A 23,132-nucleotide genomic window follows, 5' to 3' on the forward strand; every position below is an offset into this window, starting at 1 on the left:
GAAATTATGGACTTCTGTTTTTAATCTTCATTAAACATAAAGAGCATTTCAAATGGGAGAATATGTAGCCAAACAATATACTTTACAGTTTCTTTTGATTGCTAAACGACAGCAGGCACAACTGAAGTCACATGTGTAAAACTCTAACTTTTTGGTTGTTAGAACACAGTTTCATAAACTCTCCACACTTCTCTCCTGACTTTAACCACAACCTGCACAACACTGTGGATTTACCGCACTTTGTTCAAATGCTAACACACTGCTGTCTAAACTGTGCTTGCTGCTATGCTATTATAGTTTTTCCCCAATAGCTAAAACACTAAAGTCTATTCTCTAAACCAAATTCTCAGTGGCTTAAACTGATGTTTTGAATCAAACACTCTTTTGGCAAAACCTTAAACACTGTTCAGGTACTTAGACACAATTTGCAAAACTCTTTTTTACTGAACCTTAAACACATTCTCAGCGACTTCAACACATTTCACACTGTGATACACTTGTGTTGCAACATTGTAAACACTGGCAGCAACATGTGAACACAACTCCATGGATGGAGAAGATATTAGTTTGCAGGATATCGCATGTACTGGAACAGAGAGGACTAATGACTGATAGTCCAAGCGGATTTTGATTTCCATTACTTGCTGTAGTTAGAGTAAGTAATGAGGTGGACAAGGGATTCAAAATTAAAGAGCTGATGACCATAGTATATTTTGACATTGAAAAAGCATATATTACTATGTGGAGTTGTTACAGTTTTTCTTGATTGCTTTGACCTGCTTAAAGAAACTGGGATCCACTCGGTTTTCATCATCACTGTCTCAGCAGAGCACAAGACACCTCTTGCAAATGTATTAACCCTTTATCATTGGATTTGTGATATATTATGGTGGTTGTGCCTCACAGGCACCCGTAGCAGGTGGCATATAACGGCAGTTTCGCAAAGCCTAAGGGATTCTATCGTTATACAGACGCCGGTCTGTATGTTTGTTGCTCGGCTGAAACTTTAAATAAAGTCCAGTTAACCTGAAGTCGTGGTCACGCCTCGTCAATATACTACATGGTGTCAGAAGACAAAGTCGGAAGAAGTGAAACGATATGGCGCAGTTTCAACCCCCACAGAATCTGAGTTTGCAAGGTAATCTTGCTGAAAACTGGAGGAGTTGGAGCCAGCATTTTGAACTGTTCAGCGTTGCCAGTGGAGTCTCGGAAAAGTCCAAAGTAGTACAATGTGCAACGTTTCTTCACATCGCGGGAGAGGAGGCGATTAAAGTGAGCAACACATTCGTATTCACCGACGCAGAGGTAAACAAAATCGCTGTGCTGAAGAGGAAGTTTAAGGAGTACTGTGAGCTGCGAAAGAACTTACCGTATATACGGCACATATTCTTCACCCGAGCACAGAAGCAGTCGGAGCCTATTGATTCATATGTGACGGATGTACATGCTGCCATCTTGGCCTCAATCCAAGATGGCAGCATGTACTTTCTCTCTGACCAGTGGTTGTTCATTTTGTTTATTTTAATAAGTTTGTTTTAGATATTTTGCATCTTTGTACTGGATTTTTAGCATCTTTTAACACATCCTTTGCAACACATTTTACCGTGAAAACTGTGGATACTTTTTTCTCTTGCTTTTGGATTACTCCGTGTGACCTACTCCATGTGCTCTGCTTTGCTAGCAGTAGCTAACTCAATTAGCCCAGTACTGAAAGTCTATTATCCTATCTGGCTCCTCACCATCAACTAACGGATGAAAGAGTGTCTGCAATCTGGCCTCCTGGACCATCTACAGCCTGGTTTCCACCACCAGCTATACAGCAGCAGGACACAATCATCTCTCTGTACCAGCTAGTCTTTGGAAGCTAGCCTCCACCTGCTCTGTGGCAGCTAGCCTCCACTGGCTGGCCTCCAGCAGCCGGCCTCCAGTAGCTAGCCACCAGCAGCCCTGCAGCAGCTAGCCTCCAGCAGCTAGCAAACAGCAGCCCTGCAGCAGCTAGCAAACAGCAGCAAGCAAACAGCAGCTAGCCACCACCAGCCCTGCAGCAGCTAGCCTCCAGCAGTTAGCATACAGCAGCTGGCCACCAGCAGCCCTGCAGCAGCTACCCTCCAGCAGCTAGCCTCCAGCAGCCCTGCAGCAGCCAGCAAACAGCAGCTAGCCACCAGCAGCCCTGCAGCAGCCTCCAGCAGCTAGCATACAGCAGCTGGCCACCAGCAGCCCTGCAGCAGCTAGCCTCCAGCAGCTAGCATACAGCAACTAGCCACCGGCAGCCCTGCAGTAGCTAGCCTCTAGCAGCTAACCAGCAGCCCTGCAGCAGCTACACTTTACCAGCTTTGCAATAGGTGGCCTCCATTAGCCCTGTGACAGCTAGCCTTCAGAAGTTAGCCAGCCTTGCCCTTTTACAGATACTTGCCTTTGAGGGAGTATCCCCATGTGTGAGTGCTTGTTGTGGTACGCTGCGTCAGGCGGACTCCCTCAGACAGCTACTAGCCTGCCATGGAGAACGCGCGGAATGACTTCTGTCTCTTCTTTTCCTGTGAAAACAGGGCACTTATCTTCTGAGACCAGGTGACTCATCTTGAGGCCTGTAACACAGGCTCAAGACATGAAATCAAGGTTCAGGGCTAGGGGCTACTCACCAATGATAATAGAAAATGCAATAATAGAAGCACGCTCTATTACCCAATATAGCAGTAGTGCCTCTGAAATGAAACAAATAATCAAGTCCAATTGGGGGTTAATTCATAGTGATCCTATTCTGAAAGATGTTTTTCCTGAGCCACCTATGACTGTGTTCAAGAAGGCACCATCAATAAGAAACAAACGAAGTTACCTACCAGGTCCTAAACAAAAAACATGGCTAGAAAAAGGGTTGTGGGGGACTTATAGGTGTGGTTCTTGCAATCATTGTGAGTGTGTCATTCAAAGCAAGACGTTTTGTGATCTGAGAACAAAATTCTGAGAACTGAATTCAAAACTAATGGTTTTATTAACTGCAACTCTGAATATGTGGTCTACCGCCTACAATGCCCATGTGGGTGTTTCTATGTGGGCAGGACTCAAAGAAAACTAAAAGAACGGTTTTATGAACACAAATACGCAATCCGAGTCAACAACGAAGATTACCCTATGGCCAAACATTATAAAGAAACACATCATAGTGACCCGTCATCTTTGAGAATTCAGGGTATTGAAATTATTAAAAAATCAATACGTGGAGGTGACATTTTAAAACAGTTATTGCAAAGTGAAACCTTTTGTATTTGGAGCTTTAAAGCAATGGACTATCCAGGACTAAATGAGGAGATAGATTATAGACCTTATCTGTGATTTTGCAACACTGGTTATAGTTTTACTGTGATTACTGTTTATTTTAATTAAGGAGTGCCTCGGCTATCAGAGATTTCTTTCTCTACACTGTCAACAAGAAATGTGTTAATTGTATCTAAAGGTGTTAAGAGTTTCGGAAAAATGTTAAAAGCGTTTAAAAAATTGCCATATCTATCATAAAAACTGAAACATAAAATGCATTTAAAAATTGAGAATGTGAAGCCAGACAATCCATCTTAAATAATGATCAGATTATGTGCTACCAGAAGGGAGGATGGTGGTTGTATAATGTATAGTCAGATGTCATCGACAAACAAGCTGATTTTATTCTGATCCCAGAGATTATCAATGAGGAACAGAAAAGACAGATAGAAATGTAAACCATCTGTTTTCCACAATTAGAAGCAATAAGAACTGAATGTGTTTGACTCGTACATGTTTTATTTTTGGGAGGAATAGTTTGAACTTTCAGCAGTAATGAGGTCCTTTTAATCATTGCTCAAACATCTGAAGAATTCGTAACGCTTGGTTTTAGAGATGAAGTTTAATGCTTTGGTGACGGCTGAGTGTGTCATCAATGTGAACTCCCAAGTACTTATATGAAGAGAACTGAGCGATGGATTCATTGTGGATGACCACGGCCTCAAGTCGTCCACAACTTTAATGTTGAACACCATCTCTTTGGTTTTCTTTACATTTAGCATCAGATGATTAGAGTCACACCACTGAACAAACTTACAGATCTCAGAATGGTAAGCTACTGGACGGCCATCTTTGTGCAACAACCCCAGAATGGCAGTATCATCTGAAAATTTGATGATGTAATTATCAGGATGGACTTTTATCATTGGTATATAATGTAAAGAGCACAGGGGAGCTCACACATCCCTGGGGGGCACCAGTGCTGGAGAGTCTGGACTCAGAAAGGATGTTGTTAACTCTGACATACTGTACATGGTTAGTTAGAAAAATATAAAGGGATTAACATTCATGTTCTTCAATTGTCCAATCAGTAGATGTGGCTGCAGCGTGTTAAACGCTGAACTGAAATCGACAAACACTATACGAACATAAGCTTTAGGGTCTTCCAGATGTTTAGTACATATCATTACTCATATGATGTATGTGTTCATCATTTGAAAAGAAAATACCATTAAGTGATGACTTAACACTGTTTTGAGGGCAAAGTGTGCTTTTGCAAGAGAAGTGTAGGATTTTGCATTTTGTGTAGGAGTTTTGAGATTTGTGTTCGCCCTCGTCACTGTGTCATGGTTGTTGTGTCCTTGGGCAAGACACTTCTCTTGCCCTGTGTGAATGTGTATGACTGCTGTATGTTTGAGGTGGTGGTCGGAGGGGCTGTAGGCGCAGAATGGCAGCCACGCGTCCGTCAGTCTTCCCCAGGCCAGCTGTGGCTACTATCGTAGTTTACCACTATGTTGCAACATTGTAAACACTGGCAGCAACATGTGAACACAACTCCAACACAGCTGTCATCTTTTACACACAACTCAAAATGGAACACAGGTTTCTAATGATGTGATCAGACCCATTGGCCAGGATAAAAGTCAGTTCAGAGTGCACAGGTGGCACATCCATCTCCAATGGACAGGAACATACAGAGAGGCAGAGGAGGAAGAGTTCATGTGAGAGGTGGTGGACGAGGAGGAAGGGGATGAGGAAGAGGCCGAGGAAGACCAAGAACAAGCATTGCTGATGAACATGCCCAACATGTCAACATGGAGATTCATACATAACAATGCTATTATAGTGCTCATGAACCTGATTGGTGTGTATATAATTACAATTTTTCACAATTGTTTAAACACATGAATTGGAACATCAGAAACTTTGAACAACCTGAAACTCATGTACCAACTGCCAAAATCAAACGAGATGAGTGACCCAGGACAGCCGGGCACAGGAAGCGGACGGAGGAGACCAGTAGGTGGCCGGTGAGTAACCTCGAGCACACAGTACATAGTTTGTTCTCCCACAGCCTCTGCAGGGCCTGATGCACATGCACAATGTGCTCCTTGAGGCTTTGGGAATAAATCAAGGTGTCATCCAGATACACAAACACAGAATGATGTAAGAAGTCTCTTAACACGTCGTTCACCAAAGCTTGGAATATGGCTGGGGCATTCATCAAACCTTGGTTTGCTTGCCTTCTCACGACGGGCCTGGCTAGCATCATGGCTGGTAATGGGGTGATCTAAGACAGAGGTCATTTCTTTAGAGAACAAATCAAATGTGGCACTTGCAGTTTGTGAACAATGCCAAAAGGCTGTTCCCCAGGCCCAAGCCCTCCCCGTGAGCAAACTCAACACATAGGCTATTTTGGCTCTGACGGAACTATAAGTCAATGGTTGTAACTTAAACACAAGGAAGCACTGGAAAATAAAAGCTATGTTCCTTCTATATAAAAGCTTTGTTCCTTCTATTTACTTTAATGTTCCATTTACTTTAAAGTTCTACTTACTTTAACACTATGAACTATGAGCGATGTGAGCCTTATGACCCTGCCTAGGGGATCAGTTACCAGAAGTTACCTGGCAAGTAAACATCTGTGTGATTCATGCATCTGTTTTTGTTGTGTTTGCAATTGTGTTTCACCAATCATCTACATTATTAAAAGGGTTGCACATATCCTGATAGGTCCTTTTTACATCATAAAAAGGTTAATGCATACGAAAGGAAAGCCAGGATATGGAGAGCACACAGCCACATTCACTGAGGAGATTTACATTTTACATTTAGGTCATTTAGCATGTTTGTCCAAAGCGACTTACAGTAAGTACATTTGTCAACAAAAAAATATTGTTTTGGGGGGGGGGGGCCAGCTGAAGGACAGGAGCGAAGTGCTTGCTTCAGGGCGTGTGGTTTGACCAGTGTTTGAAGGTAGATGGGCATTATCAAAAATTAAAGACATTCACAAGTCACAGAAGTCATGATACGCACATTCTAATACTCAAATAATAATAATGCTGAAATTAAATTAAATAACATGTCCAAAAAGGAGTAGGAAGAAGTGTAAAGCTTATTAACTCCTACCCCCTGTCACCCACTTCAAATACCCATTTCAAAGTGCTTTCCTATTTATCAAGGTCATCTGGATTTTAACCAGTGAAATATACATATTCATACACATACATATACATACACACATTTATACAAATGCACATATATACATACACACATACACATATACACACATTTATATTTTATTGTTATAATTATTATTACTATTAACCAGATAACACTGGTTTACTCAGAGTTTAGGGAGTCAGAAGAGAAACATGAAACAAAGAGCAGATGCGCATGAACAGGCAGACAGGCTAATCTTTTTTTCAACAGGGTGTTGCTTCCAGGAAACGAAGGTGTCGTGTTTCCATGGAGCTGGGACCAGCTTGTGCAACTACGAAGGGAGGGCTAAAGTTGAAGCCACAGTTCCTCCCCACCTTTTTGACCTGTGTAGCCAATGAATGTTAGATATCTTATCCATTCTCTTAACCAATGAGAAGTTCTACATTTGTGTAAGTGAAAAGACACTTTTCAAATAGTGCATCTTTCTTTGGGTAATTGGTTGCAGTTAACATCTTAGTTGCTTATCAGCTTTCATGCCAGCGATTTTTCAAACAGAGAAAGTCCTTGAGCTCTTGCTTTTACTTAATGATACAATTCTGAATAAATAGTTAACAGTACGTCATAGTCTGTCTTCTCTTTAGTCTGTCCACTTTAAATCTCAAACAAACGAACACGCTTCACAACTGCACCCAAATGCACGGTCAACACCCACATAACCAAATGTCTCTATTGGACGCCATGAGTGCTGGATGTGAGGACACGAGTCCAGAGGACTTCCAGGGATGGATGAGGCACTTCAGAAGGTTCTTCCCCAGGTGCATGGCAAGAGCAAAATAAAACATAAAAACAAGAATATCCATGGAATAGAAATCACAGTGCAGCATAAGAAGTTCATAGATAGTTTTGTTTACTGAAAGGCAGCGGTAAACAGAAAAGTCTTCATTCTTGATTTAAAAGAGCTGAGATTTGCAGCAGACCTGCAGCTTTCTGGAAGCTTGTTCCAGATATGTGGTGCATAAAAACTGAAGGCTGCCTCTCCATGTTTGGTTCTGACTCTGGGGACACAGAGCAGACCTGTCCCAGATCATCTGAGAGGTCTGGATGGTTCGTAGCTAAGCAGAAGATCAGAATGTATTTTGGTCCTAAACCATTCAGTGCTTGTAAACCAGCAGTAGTATTTAGAAATGAATTCTTTGACAGACAGGAAGCCAGTGTAAAGATGTGAGAACCGGAGTAATGGTCTTAGTGAGGACTCGAGCAGCAGCGTTCTAAATTAACTGCAGCTGTCTGATGGACTTTTTAGGGAGACCTGTGAAGACACTGTTACAGTAGTCGAGCCTGCTGAAGATAAAAGCATGGACAAGTTCTTCTAAATCCAGCTGAGACAAGTCCTTTAATCCTTGATATATTCTTTAGTTGATAGTAGGCTGACTTCGTAACTGATTTAATGTGGGAGTTCAGGTCTGAGTCCATGACTACACCTCAGTTTGATTGAAGCTTTATTTCAGACTCACCCACTGGGAGGTCCATAATACAAACAACACATACAACAAGATAAAAACACAACAAAAGACAAACAGACGAGACAAACCTAATATAGATGTGATGGCCAGGGCCACACGGTAATATCACACTCACCTACTTTAGTTTCACTAATTACGTTTTTTTTGTAGACCACACCCCAAACAATTCATTCATCACACACCACCATTTATTTGATAGTTTCTTTTTATTTTCTTTTAACTTTACACTGTTTAAATGGCGTGCACACATTTTACACTGTAAAGTTTATACCGTATATTTTCAGTATTAACTATTTGCATTGTGTTAATCTCTTTGAGTTACCGTGGTGCAGCTGGGATCTATCCAGGAGAGGCAAAAGGCGTGGCCAGGGGCGGAGGAAAGACTTAAGGTGCGTGTCCACAGGGGCGATTTTAAACGCGTGTGGACGCGCCGCTTCCCAGTATTGCAGGCTTGGTGGGCTGCCACGAGAGGATGATTGACAGGCGCTCTCCTTTTAAACAACAAATTTTTGCGAGCGTTCGCGAGCGTTCCCGAGGCGGCGAGTCGAGCCCGGCGCCTCTGATTAGCATAAAGTAGATTCGACTTCAACTTTAGGCAAATGAGGAGCGGCCAACTCGCGCGCCGTCTCTCGACATTCGCCACGACGCTACCAGAATGCATTGCACAGCTTTTCACATAGACAATGAATGGGACGCGGGGAAACACCGCTGCCTGTGGACACGCAGGTCACCTGATCGTTGGGCCAGGCCATCTCCAGCCATGGAGGGGGGGAGCTTTGAGTCTGTTAGTTGGTGCTGTATATTAGTTCTAGTTAACCTCCATTTTGTTTTCCCCTGTTCTGTTAATTGGTTTGGCCAAGCCACTATATGTTCTTCTGTGTTTCATTTGGGGGGTCGTTTTTGTTTAGTTAACACCTGGGGCCTGTACTACGAAGCAGAATTTGTGCTTAGCGAGGTAACTTAAGCGTTAACTCTGGGTTTTCCATCCTACGACGCTGGTTCACTTCTTACCGGGGTAGATCGCCATGGTAACTTACGCTGTGGAGCTAACCTGCTCCTGAGCAGGTTATGTTCCTGATAAGAGATCAATGTGGAGAAACACACCGCCTACTGACCAATCAGCTGTCTTGGTGCGCGGATATAAAAAAAAAGAAGCTTGTCGATCGTGAGAGGGTCTCGTAGGAGAACTATAGAGTGTACAGAGACCGGCAAAACCCTTTTTCTGTCCCTGACGATGTTTTATATGAGAGATACAGATTCTCATCGGAGGAAGACTTTTCTGTGTCAGCGTACAGCCTACTGACCACTTTGAATTATGTTTTTATATTTATTTGATTTGCTCCCAAGTCCGTTTTACACCGCCGGGATTGCAGCTGAAAGAATGAGGCTGATATTGTCATAAACCACGTTATAAGAATACATCCAAGCAACAAATTCATTATTTTAAAGTTATACGTTTGGCCTTTTATTGCGGAAGGACGTCATAAGACTTAAAGGGACGAGAGAGAGCGACGACATGATTTAAAAGATGGCCGAAGGGCGGATTTGAACCGAGGTCCGCTGCAGGGAACCTCGGTTCATGGGGCGGTAACTCTACCACTAAGCTATCAGCGAAGTTAAAATGACCATTTAATCAGTCAGATCTTGTAGTGTCCTTATGATGGGGCAGTCATATTATACTACTAATACTATTAATACGACTTACGCATTCACACCGTCGGCAAGTTTTTGCCAGCTGTCCTTCCTGCATTTGGCAGATGACACTGCTTTTTGCTTGTATTATATGTTTAACTTCTTCGTATTTCTGTAAGATTATGGTTCGCTCCTCGTACGTGAAATACGCCGCTCCGCTGCCGTAAACTGATCCATGTATGTGATTGGTCAAATGCTGCAAACACCACCTCTTTCATGTGCACGCGCTCATAGCTGGACAGGTAAACCCTGGGTTGAGTTAACGAGTTGATAACCAGCTTCGTGTGACCGCTTATCTCCGATTGCCTTTGTTACTGTTACTTAAGCTGGATCTCTGAAACATACCCTGGGTATGTTGAACTCGCTTCGTAGTACAGGCCCCTGGTTTTCTGTTGCTGTTTAGTTTGTTTAGGATTCTATTCAGTTGACCTCTTTTATATAATCATGTGACTTCCGAAACGGGCGTGTCGGCGCTTCTCTGAAGTCCCGGATCGAAACGTTTCGAAACGTTGTGCCGAAAAGCGGTTCTGAAACGCCCATGTCACGTGACTGTAGTTCAGTGATTGAAGGAACGCCTATGTTTCGAAAAAGTTATTCCAAGACGGGCAGATCATTTGAAATACTGTCAAGAGCGACGTGCTGTCTTCCCTAATTTGTACCAACTGACTAAGACATTTTTAAGTGTCCCTGCAACAAGTGTACCCTGTGAAAGGATTTTTTCAAAAGCAGGGGAAGTGTTATCCAAAAAAAGAAACACTCAGCTCAAAAAGAGCTGAACAAATATTATTTCTGAATAAAAATCTTTGATTATTGTAATGCATATAACAATGTGTCATTTATTTATTTTTAATAATGTTTCTTTAATTCAACCTGTTTTCTACTTAAGTTAAGGAAACCTAAAACCGGCTCATTTCATAGTGGCACATAATTAGGAGTTTTCTTTGGCGCGAGCATGTAGTTCACAGAAGTGGCCACTAGATGCCACTGTAGAGTCAGGTTTCATATTCGTTTCAAGGCTTCAACACAGACTGAAACATCGCTTCGAACTGTTTCGAAGCTTCCCTTTGCCCATCACTACTTTTATAGGCCTAACTGCAAGTGATGGTGAGATGAAGCCTCATGAAACATCAAAGCCTCTCAGCCAGATGAACCACCAAAGTGGTTCGACCCCAAAGCTTCAAATATGTACGCTAGGGACACCTAGTGGTGAATGAAATAGAAGAAAGTAAAAGAGTTTCCAGTCAACCTAACATAAGATGTTTGCTATATGTGCCGATCCAACATCAAATCATTTGAGAATTAAAGTCATCTTGGTGATACATGTGTGTGAGTGTGCCTTTCATAAATAGTTCTGAACTCAAGATAGAAAATAAGTCATTTGGTAAACCACAGACTTGGATTTGAACCTACAACACTTTGATAATGTGTCTCAGTCCTTAGACACTACACCACCTGAAACATGAGATAGGAGCAATACTTATAATGATATAATAATAATTTGTAATAGATGCATGGGGGTGGATCATTGCAGCTCTATCCTAGATTCTAACTTGCAACTCTTTGACAACAAGTCCAACTTCTTAACCACTACACCACTGCCTCTTTGTAGTATGGCCAGCAGTAGTAATAATTACAATAATGATGTATAATAATAATAAGAATGATGAAGTGATATATTGTCACGCTGGTGAGTTAATGTCTCGTCTTGGGTTTTTGTCTTGTCATTTCCTGTCTTATTTTGAAAATAACTCCCTTCTCGTTTCAGGTCACTTGCCCTTCCTCATGTGTTCCCTGGTCTGATGTCATCCCTGATCCCTGATTGTTGCCACCTGTTGCTCGTTATCCCTCTGTGTATTTAAGTCTGCGTCTCCCCTTGTCTTGTGCCAGTTCGTTATTCGTCTTTTGTCACGTCACGTTCCATGCCACCAGAGTTAAGTTGTTTTTACGCCAGTTTATGTTTCAAGTCTTGTTTTCCTCCATGTGGAGTGGATTTTCATTTGTAGTGTTAGTTTAGGTTTTGAGTAGTCTGTTTTTCCTGGATCTTTTGTTTTGGTACGTTTGCCACCTTTTGAGTTTTCATAATAAAGACTTTTTTCACACTGCCCCTGCATTTGGGTCCTCCCTCCTTGCCTGATACATGACATATATTAGTCAAAGTGGTAGGCCTACACTGCAATTCCACCTTGGATCTGAACCTACAATGCTTTGATAATGTGCCCATTTTTATAATAATGATGTATAAGAATATATAAGAATAATTAATAAGAATACTGATATACCCACGAGTTAGTATTCGTATGAGGCATTTTTATAGTCATAATGTCCCGCCAATTGTAAACCTGTATCACCGCGGTACCTGTATCGCAAAAAAGTAGCCCGAAACGAAGCCTCGCTCGTCATATGCTACGTCATTTTGCCGAGGTGAATCAGATCTCGACACGGAGCTTCATTGTGGGGGGAGCCGAAATTCTCGACACATGCGAGGAATACTTTATAGAACTTCGTCCTGGGTTGACCATAACGGATATTACGTCATTTTCAGAAGCGTCAATTCTGCATATCATTTCGTACATTAAATTACACAGAACAGCAGGGCAGGTGGGAACACCAACATTAACAAACATTGGACTAGCACTAGTCCATCTAGGTGCTCTAAGCAGCAGCCTCATACTATCATTATAGGCCACAGTGAGTCGTCTCAGGCTACTTACTCTATAACTGGACCAGAGGTGTGCAGTATAGAGGGTAGTGCAGAATGTCTTGAATAGAGCAACTTTAACAGGAACAGAGCACATACTGAATTTGCGGCACAGCATGTTCGCTTGTGCGTAAAATTAACGACACTGTCTATACATGTCTTTATCATCAGAAAGATCATTTGAGATAAAGTGTCCAAGGTATTTAACTTCAGTGCATTCCATGAGGTCAGAGCCAGATAAATAAAACAAATGGAAACCTCGACTGGTGATCATCTCTACTGTGCACAATCAAAATATTGCTCTTCTTAGCATTATATGTAATATCATACTCCATCCCATATTGGGTGCAGAGGCTTTGCAGCTGTTGTAGCCCAGCAGTGCACGGGCTGAAGATGACCAAATCATCTGCGTACATTAGATGATTGATTAGACAATCACCGACCATACAGCCAGTACGACATGCATTGAGACTCTTGGAGAGATCGTCCATATTAATATTAAACAATAATGGTGACAAAATCCCGCCTTGGCGATCACCATTGTTCACATGGAATGGGGCAGATGTAGACTTTCCCCACTCTACCCGCATGGTCTGTTGAGCATACCAGAAAGCCAATATTCTAACAAGATAACTAGGTACCCCTCTTTCACCCAACCCAACGCCTTAGAGGCATCTATAAAACACAGGAACATTGTTGTATTTTTTCTATTGTAATTATCCAGTATCTCCTTCAGAGCAAAAATACACTTATCAGTGCTATGCTTATGTTTAAACCCAAATTGGTTGTCAGCAGTGAGAATGTACCTCTCCAATCTAGACATCAAAATGATCTCCAATACTTTAGACAGTATGCTAAAGTTTGTGCCGGGGTTTGTGGTTGTTAGCATTACCGTTTGAAGCTGGGTGATAACTTGTCATCATTCTTCCTTCAAAAAGCTCCAAAAACAATGATTTCAGTTTTGTCTTTGTTTAATTGGAGACAATTCTGCTCCATCCAATCATTGATTTGCTCAATACATCTGTTCAGTTCTGTTTATGTAAACTTGTGTGTCGTCTGCGTAGTGATGGTAACATATTTAGTTGTTTTTCATGATCTGAGCCAGTGGAAGCATGTATCGACACGTCATCAATGATTACATGATTATCAATGAAGAGCACACACTGATAGACATAAATTATGTGTTTTAGGCAATGAGATGCAATAACAACTAAATGTGTTTGACTACTAAATGTTTTATTTTTGGGAGTAATAATTTGAACTTTCAACGGTAATTTGAATTTGAATTATTGCTCAAACTTGGTTTTAGAGATAAAGTTTAATGCTTTGGTGATGGGGAAGATATAGGTTGTAGCTTGGAGTGTGTGTATGTGTGTGTGTGTGTGTGTGTGTGTGTGTGTGTGTGTGTGTGTGTGTGTGTGTGTGTGTGTGTGTGTGTGTGTGTGTGTGTGTCCTCAGTGAAGTGTATCAGTCTCTGCAGTAGCTTCCAGCTGCAGCTGTTCAGTCTGACTGAGGGAGGTTTTTGTATGAGGCTTTTTCACTGTGTGAACAACCACTGGCTGTTGATGTAATGTTCACTCTGACAGTAGTAAACTGCTGCATCTTCAGTCTGGACTCCACTGATGGTCAGAGTGAAGTCAGAGTTTGATCCACTGCCTGTAAAACGATCTGGAGTCCCTGATTGTCGAGTGCTAGCGAAGTAAATAAGTAGTTTAGGAGGTTCTCCATCTCTCTGTTGGTACCAGGCTAAATAATTTGATGAATACACCGCCTGACTGGTCCGACATGTGACGGAGACGGAGCCTCCCAGAGCAGAGCTCACTGCTCCAGGCTGAGTCACTGTGACCTGTCCTCTGGACTCTGAGGACACAGAGACAAACACATAAAGCAGCGTCATGGTTTCATGGGCTTCATTCCAGAGGGAAGGATGTTGATAGAAGAGAGGAGTTTGATTCTCTGGACTTTACCTGTGAAGCAGCAGCAGAGGAGAGTCCAGATGAGGACGGAGGACAAAGTCATGTTTTTGATGAGGACCATTTCTGTGTCTTCTGTTGTCATGAAGGACAGCTGTCAGTCCTCCAGGGTTCAACTCTCAGGACTATAAACTCTCCCAGAGCACTGGAGCATGGTGCTGCTGATGCAAAGTGGCTCTCTATGGAAATGCTCTGACTGACTCCAACAGGGACTTGGATTACTCTGATGATGCTGTTTATCAGTGGATCAATCACTTTATCAGAGTATTGATCAGGAATGTGTCAGTGCTCATTTGTTTGACTCTTTGCTTTCAGTTTGATGGACAAAATGAAACAAAGTTACTGCCCTTCATTCCTCATAATCTTCAATAAACATGAGTTTATTCTGCAATACAAGTTATTAAAGAACTGTTTTTAAAAGTTGAACCTATAATATTTGAGAACTTTCCAAATACATCTTAAGTTCAGCGTTTAACGTTTAATTTTATGACTGAAGAATCTTTTTCCCAGACTGATCATTTTAAAGAAATTAAACATATTTCGTTCTTTTTACAAAAGTAGTGCAGTAGTTAACAATATTAATTTGAATGTGTCGGTCATGAAGCCTGACTGTTCAGTGATGATTCCTACTTACTTGAGGACAACAAAAACATATTTATGAAGTTTTGGCATGAAACAAGAAGAAATTAAAACAGTTAAAACAATAAAACCCTCAAAATCTTCCTCTTTACTGTAATATTTTGAACTATTAAACCCAGAAAGTTTCAGAAAAGGCGGTTAGTTTGAACTTTTTACCTATAGTTCTGAAACATGTCTGTTGTCATGGTTCAGCAGTGATGCCTGACCGTTGCCATGGTTACAGATTGTTTTGAGTTTGATCCACTCTGAGGAAGACCAACAGAACTAGTAGCCTCCTCTCCTGCAGCCTCATATGAACTCTATGAATGTCTCTCTGCAGTGGGTGGAGTCGTCCCCACACTGACGGTGCTGCCCCCCTCCAATGAGGAGCTGCAGCAAGGGAAGGCCACGCTCATGTGCATGGTGCTCGTCTTCCTCTCCCTTGAGCTGGTACTCATCTTCCTCTCCCTTCTCCTGGTACTCATCTTCCTCTCCCTTGTGCTGGTACTTGTCTTTTCTCCCTCTTTCAGGCATTTTACTTCCTTTCTTTGTGTTGCTCTATTTTGTTCCTTTTCCGCACAAGATCAGCCCAATAAGATCCTCTTTACTGGATACCATATGGTCATGCCATTGAAAGAACCTCAACACCTGAGTGTGTATCTGAGGTGCGATTCAGCTCTGACTGATCTATTTGCATAACTTCAATCAGCTGTTTTTCAGGAGCAATGGAGAAGAAAAAGATGAACAGCTGTTCACTTTGACTGTAGCCTGTATGTTGTTGAACATGATATTATCTGTCCTAACATAAAGGGCCCTAGTTTCGTACACCAGGCATAGTCGGGGCGCAGCGCACCTGCACCACGCTGACGGGGTGTGTCCGCCTGGACTTTACAAGTTTGGTGCACGCCGCAGTCTAGCGCAGGCACGCCTCACGTCACTCCTACGGTGAGCCAAACTGCCACTCCGCCAGCTGTAATTCGCCTTGCACCGAGAGTAGACCAGGTTGCAGCTGGCGGGCTTTCGGCGCAGTCTCGGCGCGGCTTTTTGGCACGAAACTTCCACAGCGCCAAGCTGAATCTGTGATGCCTCCCCCTGCTGCGCCGCCAAACCCATCTCGACCCAGGCGATCCACCAAACTGCCAAACTGAACGTGCGCAAGGCTGCGCTGGTCGAAACTTGCATTGCACCTGCTCCACCACCCTGCGCTGCGAAACGAAACTAGGGCCCAAAGTGTGAAAGTATTTGTAAATTTGGCAATAAAAATACGTTTTTTGGTCTTGGTTGAGCTTGTGTGTAAAATAAGTTCAAGCATTTTATAGTTGTTTTATATGTACATATTGTGTGTCAAGGCCCAGCGATAGACTGGTGTCCTGTCTTCCTCTACACTGCCTTCGGGCAATGACAGTTGGGATTGGCTCCAGCCCCCCCGTAACGCTGAATACAGGATAAGCGGTAGACAATGGATGGATATTGTGTGTCAAAGCAACAAGAAATGTGTTAATGTGTTGTTTTAATCATTGCTCAAACTTCTGAAGAATTCGGAACACTTGGTTTTAGAGATAAAGTTTAATGCTTTGGTGATGGGGAAGATATAGGTTGTAGCTTGGAGTGTGTGTGTGTGTGTGTGTGTGTGTGTGTGTGTGTGTGTCCTCAGTGAAGTGTATCAGTCTCTGCAGTAGCTTCCAGCTGCAGCTGTTCAGTCTGACTGAGGGAGGTTTTTGTACGACGCTTTTTCACTGTGTGAACAACCACTGGCTGTTGATGTAATGTTCACTCTGACAGTAGTAAACTGCTGCATCTTCAGTCTGGACTCCACTGATGGTCAGAGTGAAGTCAGAGTTTGATCCACTGCCTGTAAAACGATCTGGAGTCCCTGATTGTCGAGTGCTAGCAGAGTAAATAAGTAGTTTAGGAGGTTCTCCATCTCTCTGTTGGTACCAGGCTAAAAGGTGGCTGCTGCCGCTTACATAAACATCCTGACTGGTCCGACATGTGACGGAGACGGAGCCTCCCAGAGCAGAGCTCACTGTTCCAGGCTGAGTCACTGTGACCTGTCCTCTGGACTCTGAGGACACAGAGACAAACACATAAAGCAGCGTCATGGTTTCATGGGCTTCATTTCAGAGGGAAGGATGTTGATAGAGGAGAGGAGTTTGATTCTCTGGACTTTACCTGTGAAGCAGCAGCAGAGGAGAGTCCAGATGAGGACGGAGGACAAAGTCATGTTTTTGATGAGGACCATTTCTGTGTCTTCTGTTGTCATGAAGGACAGCTGTCAGTCCTCCAGGGTTCAACTCTCAGGACTATAAACTCTCCCAGAGCACTGGAGCATGGTGCTGCTGATGCAAAGTGGCTCTCTATGGAAATGCTCTGACTGACTCCAACAGGGACTTGGATTACTCTGATGATGCTGTTTATCAGTGGATCAATCACTTTATCAGAGTATTGATCAGGAATGTGTCAGTGCTCATTTGTTTGACTCTTTGCTTTCAGTTTGATGGACAAATGTTTCTCCAGAATATTTGATGAAATCATCCTAAATCACAACCACACAAACCAACATCACTGTGGGACAAAATTAAACAAAGTTACTGCCCTTCATTCATCATAATCTACAATAAACATGAGTTTATGATCATTATTTACATTTGACAGGATTTATTGGAGAGTTGTTTGTTGCTTTACCAAAAGAGAAATCATCCTTCCTCAGATTTTTAAAATTTCACAAATAAAATGTTCTGAATAGTTTATGAATCAGTTTAAGACATTGTAACCAGTCATTACATAAACTGGGTTAACTGGGAATGTGTGTGGTGAGATTGTTTGTGTCAAAGTCAGAGAGCCGTGTCTCTCTACAGCCAGAGGTTTTTGTACGGCGGCTCCATGACTTTGTATCACTGTGGTGGACTTTTGGTGGAGGAACCAGACTGGATGTTGGACGTAAGTAAATAAGTCATGTTTGAAATTCAGCTGTTTGATGTTTGAGGCAGATACATATATCTTGTTTTGATTTTAACGTTTTTCATATTCATGTTTTTATTTCTCCTTCTTTATCATGGAGACTAACTCAGAGCAGCTTTACCCAACATTTCTTCACACATTCCAGTCAAACTGACATTTACAAAGCTTTCAGTGTGATGAAGATAAAACTTTAAAATGTTTTACACGACCAAGTCTAAATGTTCTTCCTCAATAATAACTGTTGGTGCATAATCTTTTCATCTTGTCATATATTGTGTAGTCTTTTAAATAGTGGTTTTAATAATGACTTAAATCTACATGAAAACATTTGACCGTATCAGTTTATTTTCTCTATTTGTTCATGTTTCCACTAAATCATTTAAAGTCATGTACAGTTCAGGTGTTGATGTTTCATTTCCAGTGTAGTTTGATATATTTCAGCTCATTCTGTACGTTGGTTCTCTCTGTGCTGATATGCATGAGAGGCTTCTTAAAGGGAAGTGAAACAATGTGTGAGTGAGTGAGTGAGTGACTGCTGCAGCAGAAAAAACATCTGGCAGAAAGTCCTTAAAGGAGAAGATGAACTCTCACACGGTAAAGGTGTCCAAGTGTCTGGTGGTTGATGGACAGCTGTGTGGTCCCTGTCCTCTAAGCTGATTGGTGTCTCCTAGGTGATGTCCCTCCCACCCTGACGGTGCTGCCCCCCTCCAGTGAGGAGCTGCAGCAGGGGAAGGCCACGCTCATGTGCCTGGCCAACAAGGGCTTTCCCTCAGACTGGAGTCTGGCCTGGAAGGTGGACAGCAGCAGCAGCAGCAGCTGGGAGGAGAGCAGGAGCCCCGGGGTGCTGGAGAAGGACGGCCACTACAGCTGGAGCAGCACCCTGAGGCTCCCTGCAGACCAGTGGAGCAAGGTGGGCTCTGTGACCTGTGAGGCCACCCAGGGCTCCCAGACTCCGCTCTCAGAGACACTGAGGAGAGACCAGTGTTCCCAGTCCTGAGCTGACTCACTGGGACTCTGCTACTGGTTTCACTCTGATACTGGTCTCAGTCTGCACTCTGTGACTATCTCTCTCTGTCTCTCTCTCTTCATGTTAGCAGAATCATTTCATCTTTAACGATCAGTAATGTTTCAATTCTCAGTAAACATGAACAATAAAGACGTGATGATGAAACAAGTTGAGTCCAAGCATCTTATTACAAGAATACCTGCTGTCTTTAGTGATCACAGAAGATCCCTTAGATCCACTGACACTGAGTTTGTCTCAGGGTAAACTTACATGAACTGAATCATTTTATCTGACTCTTTTAGGAAGAAATGATGGACTTCTGTTTTGAACATCTATCTTTTCAGATACATTTTCATATTTCTTAATAAGTCATTGAGTTTAACTGCTTCACCTAAAGTTTAGTGAAATGAAAACTCCCAAATCTTCATTACACATACATTATAAAATGGAGAATGTTCAGCCAGACAATCTACTTTAAATAGTGATCAGATCATGTGCTATCAGAAGGGAGGATGGTGGTTGTATAAGGTATCGTAACAAACAAGCTGATGTTATTCTGAAGGGACCTGAGATGCCGGAGATTATCAATGAGGAACACAAGACTGATAGAAATGTAAACCATTTGTTTTATGAAATCATATACATTAAGAACTGTACGTGTTTGACTTGTAAATGTTTTGTTTTTGGGAGGAATAGTTTGAACTTTACTTCGAAGAGTAATGATGTCATTTTAATCATTGCTCAAACTTCTGAAGAATTCGGAAAACAATTGCTTTTAGAGATAAAGTTTAATGCTTTGGTGACGGGGAGGATATAGGTTGTAGCTTGGAGTGTGTGTGTGTGTGTGTGTGTGTGTGTGTGTGTGTCCTCAGTGAAGTGTATCAGTCTCTGCAGTAGCTTCCAGCTGCAGCTGTTCAGTCTGACTGAGGGAGGTTTTTGTACGATGCTTTTTCACTGTGTGAACACATGCTGGCTGCTGATGACATGAAGACTCTGACAGTAGTAAACTGCTGCATCTTCAGTCTGGACTCCACTGATGGTCAGAGTGAAGTCAGAGTTTGATCCACTGCCTGTAAAACGATCTGGAGTCCCTGATTGTCGAGTGCTAGCAGAGTGAATAAGTAGTTTAGGAGGTTCTCCATCTCTCTGTTGGTACCAGGCTAAATAATTTGATGAATAAACCGCCTGACTGGTCCGACATGTGACGGAGACGGAGCCTCCCAGAGCAGAGCTCACTGCTCCAGGCTGAGTCACTGTGACCTGTCCTCTGGACTCTGAGGACACAGAGACAAACACATAAAGCAGCGTCATGGTTTCATGGGCTTCATTTCAGAGGGAAGGATGTTGATAGAGGAGAGGAGTTTGATTCTCTGGACTTTACCTGTGAAGCAGCAGCAGAGGAGAGTCCAGATGAGGACGGAGGACAAAGTCATGTTTTTGATGAGGACCATTTCTGTGTCTTCTGTTGTCATGAAGGACAGCTGTCAGTCCTCCAGGGTTCAACTCTCAGGACTATAAACTCTCCCAGAGCACTGGAGCATGGTGCTGCTGATGCAAAGTGGCTCTCTATGGAAATGCTCTGACTGACTCCAACAGGGACTTGGATTACTCTGATGATGCTGTTTATCAGTGGATCAATCACTTTATCAGAGTATTGATCAGGAATGTGTCAGTGCTCATTTGTTTGACTCTTTGCTTTCAGTTTGATGGACAAATGTTTCTCCAGAATATTTGATGAAATCATCCTAAATCACAACCACACAAACCAACATCACTGTGGGACAAAATTAAACAAAGTTACTGCCCTTCATTCATCATAATCTACAATAAACATGAGTTTATGATCATTATTTACATTTGACAGGATTTATTGGAGAGTTGTTTGTTGCTTTACCAAAAGAGAAATCTTCCTTCCTCAGATTTTTGAAATTTTCACAAACACAATGCTAAAAATAGTTTATGAATCAGTTTAAGACATTGTAACCAGTCATTACATAAACTGGGTGAACTGGGAATGTGTGTGGTGAGATTGTTTGTGTCAAAGTCAGAGAGTCGCGGCTCCATGACTTTGTATCACTGTGGTGGACTTTTGGTGGAGGAACCAGACTGGATGTTGGACCTAAGTACATTTGACTTGTTTCATAACTCAAATTTCATGTGACCTACATTTCTATGGAGAGATTTTCAAATTATTCTTTCTGATGTTTGAAATTTGATATATTTGTTGCGATTCTTGAAGACTTCAGTGTCGTTAACCGACTGAAATCCTCTCAATGAATAATCTTGCTGCTCAAAACATTTACATTCAGCCATTTTTATCATCTCATAGTAACTACTCTGCATTACAAGTTATGAAGAAAAACATTTTACATGTTGAATCTTTACTATTCTTGTTTGAGAACTCTCCCAATAACTTTTGTTACAACAATAATATATGATAATAATAATGTTCAAGGATATGACTTGATCTTTTTCCCAAACGGATCATTTTAAAGATAATTCACATATTTTATGAGTTTGAATAAGTATTGCAGTAGTTAACATTCATTTGAATTCATTTGACTGTTCAGTGATGATTCCTGCTTACATGAAGAGAACAAACACATATTTATGAGGTTTTGGCATGAAACAAGAAGAGATTAAAATAGTTAAAACATTAAAAGCCTCTCAATCTTCATCTCTACTATATTATTCCGAACTACTAAACTCGGAAAGTTTAGCAAAAGAGTATCTTTAAGACTGAAACATGTCTGTTGTCATGGTTCAGCAGTGATGCCTGTCCGTTGCCATGGTTACTGAAGTCAAAGTGGGAAGTGAAATGTTTGAGTTTGATCCACTCTGAGGAAGACTAACAGAACTAGTAGCCTCCTCTGCTGCAGCCTCATATGAACTCTATGAATGTCTCCCTGCAGTGGGTGATGTCCGTCCCACCCTGATGGTGCTGCCCCCCTCCAGTGAGGAGCTGCAGCAGGGGAAGGCCACGCTCATGTGCCTGGCCAACAAGGGCTTCCCCTCAGACTGGAGTCTGGCCTGGAAGGTGGACAGCAGCAGCAGCAGCAGCTGGGAGGAGAGCAGGAGCCCCGGGGTGCTGGAGAAGGACGGCCACTACAGCTGGAGCAGCACCCTGAGGCTCCCTGCAGACCAGTGGAGCAAGGTGGGCTCTGTGACCTGTGAGGCCACCCAGGGCTCCCAGACTCCGCTCTCAGAGACACTGAGGAGAGACCAGTGTTCCCAGTCCTGAGCTGACTCACTGGGACTCTGCTACTGGTTTCACTCTGATACTGGTCTCAGTCTGCACTCTGTGACTATCTCTCTCTGTCTCTCTCTCTTCATGTTAGCAGAATCATTTCATCTTTAACGATCAGTAATGTTTCAATTCTCAGTAAACATGAACAATAAAGACGTGATGATGAAACAAGTTGAGTCCAAGCATCTTATTACAAGAATACCTGCTGTCTTTAGTGATCACAGAAGATCCCTTAGATCCACTGACACTGAGTTTGTCTCGGGGTAAACTTACATGAACTGAATCATTTTATCTGACTTTTTTTAGGAAGAAATGATGGACTTCTGTTTTTAATCTTCCTTAAACATAAAGAGCATTTCAAATTGGAGAATATGTAGCCAAACAATCTACTTTACAGTTTCTTTTGATTGCTAAACGACAGCAGGCACAACTGAAGTCACATGTGTAAAACTCTAACTCCAGTCTGCACAGCAGCAGTTCATGTGAACAAACTCTAGCTCCTTTTTCATTGTTAGAACACAGTTTCATAAACTCTCCACACTTCCCTCCTGACTTTAACCACAACCTGCACAACACTGTGGATTTACAGCACTTTGTTTAAATGTTAACACACTGCTGTCTAAACTGTAAACCTCACATTCAACACAGGATGAATTCAGCCTGTTGACTTTCAAACACTAATGATTGTAACTTCAGCTGAAAGCCTCAGCAGGTGTCTTGTTTTAGACTTGGTAGTGAACATATATGTATACACACAATACAGTACAATATCTTTTTACAATAGGACCCAAAGTCTGCCCAACAACAGACGATCACTAAAACACTAAACTCCATTCTCTGAAGCAAATTCTCAGAGGTTTTGAATCAAACACTCTTTTGGCCAAACCGTAAACACAATTTGCAAAACTCATCCGTTCTTTTTTACTGAACCTTAAACACATTGTCAGTGACTTCAACACATTTCACACTGTGATACACTTGTGTTGCAACATTGTAAACA

At 42.2% G+C, this 23,132-nt stretch overlaps 1 pseudogene across 1 annotated transcript; it reads left to right on the top strand.

The window, feature by feature from the left end:
• The first annotated feature begins 17,722 nt into the window (after positions 1-17,722).
• Positions 17,723-19,047, top strand: LOC311032167 (Ig kappa-b4 chain C region pseudogene; annotated as a pseudogene). The gene is made up of 2 exons (XR_014599371.1): positions 17,723-17,858; positions 18,551-19,047. The product of XR_014599371.1 is annotated as an Ig kappa-b4 chain C region pseudogene (transcript).
• Positions 19,048-23,132: the final 4,085 nt, after the last annotated feature.

Source organism: Eutrigla gurnardus (genome assembly GCF_963514095.1).
Source record: "Eutrigla gurnardus genome assembly, chromosome: 21".
NCBI classification, from domain to species: domain Eukaryota; kingdom Metazoa; phylum Chordata; class Actinopteri; order Perciformes; family Triglidae; genus Eutrigla; species Eutrigla gurnardus.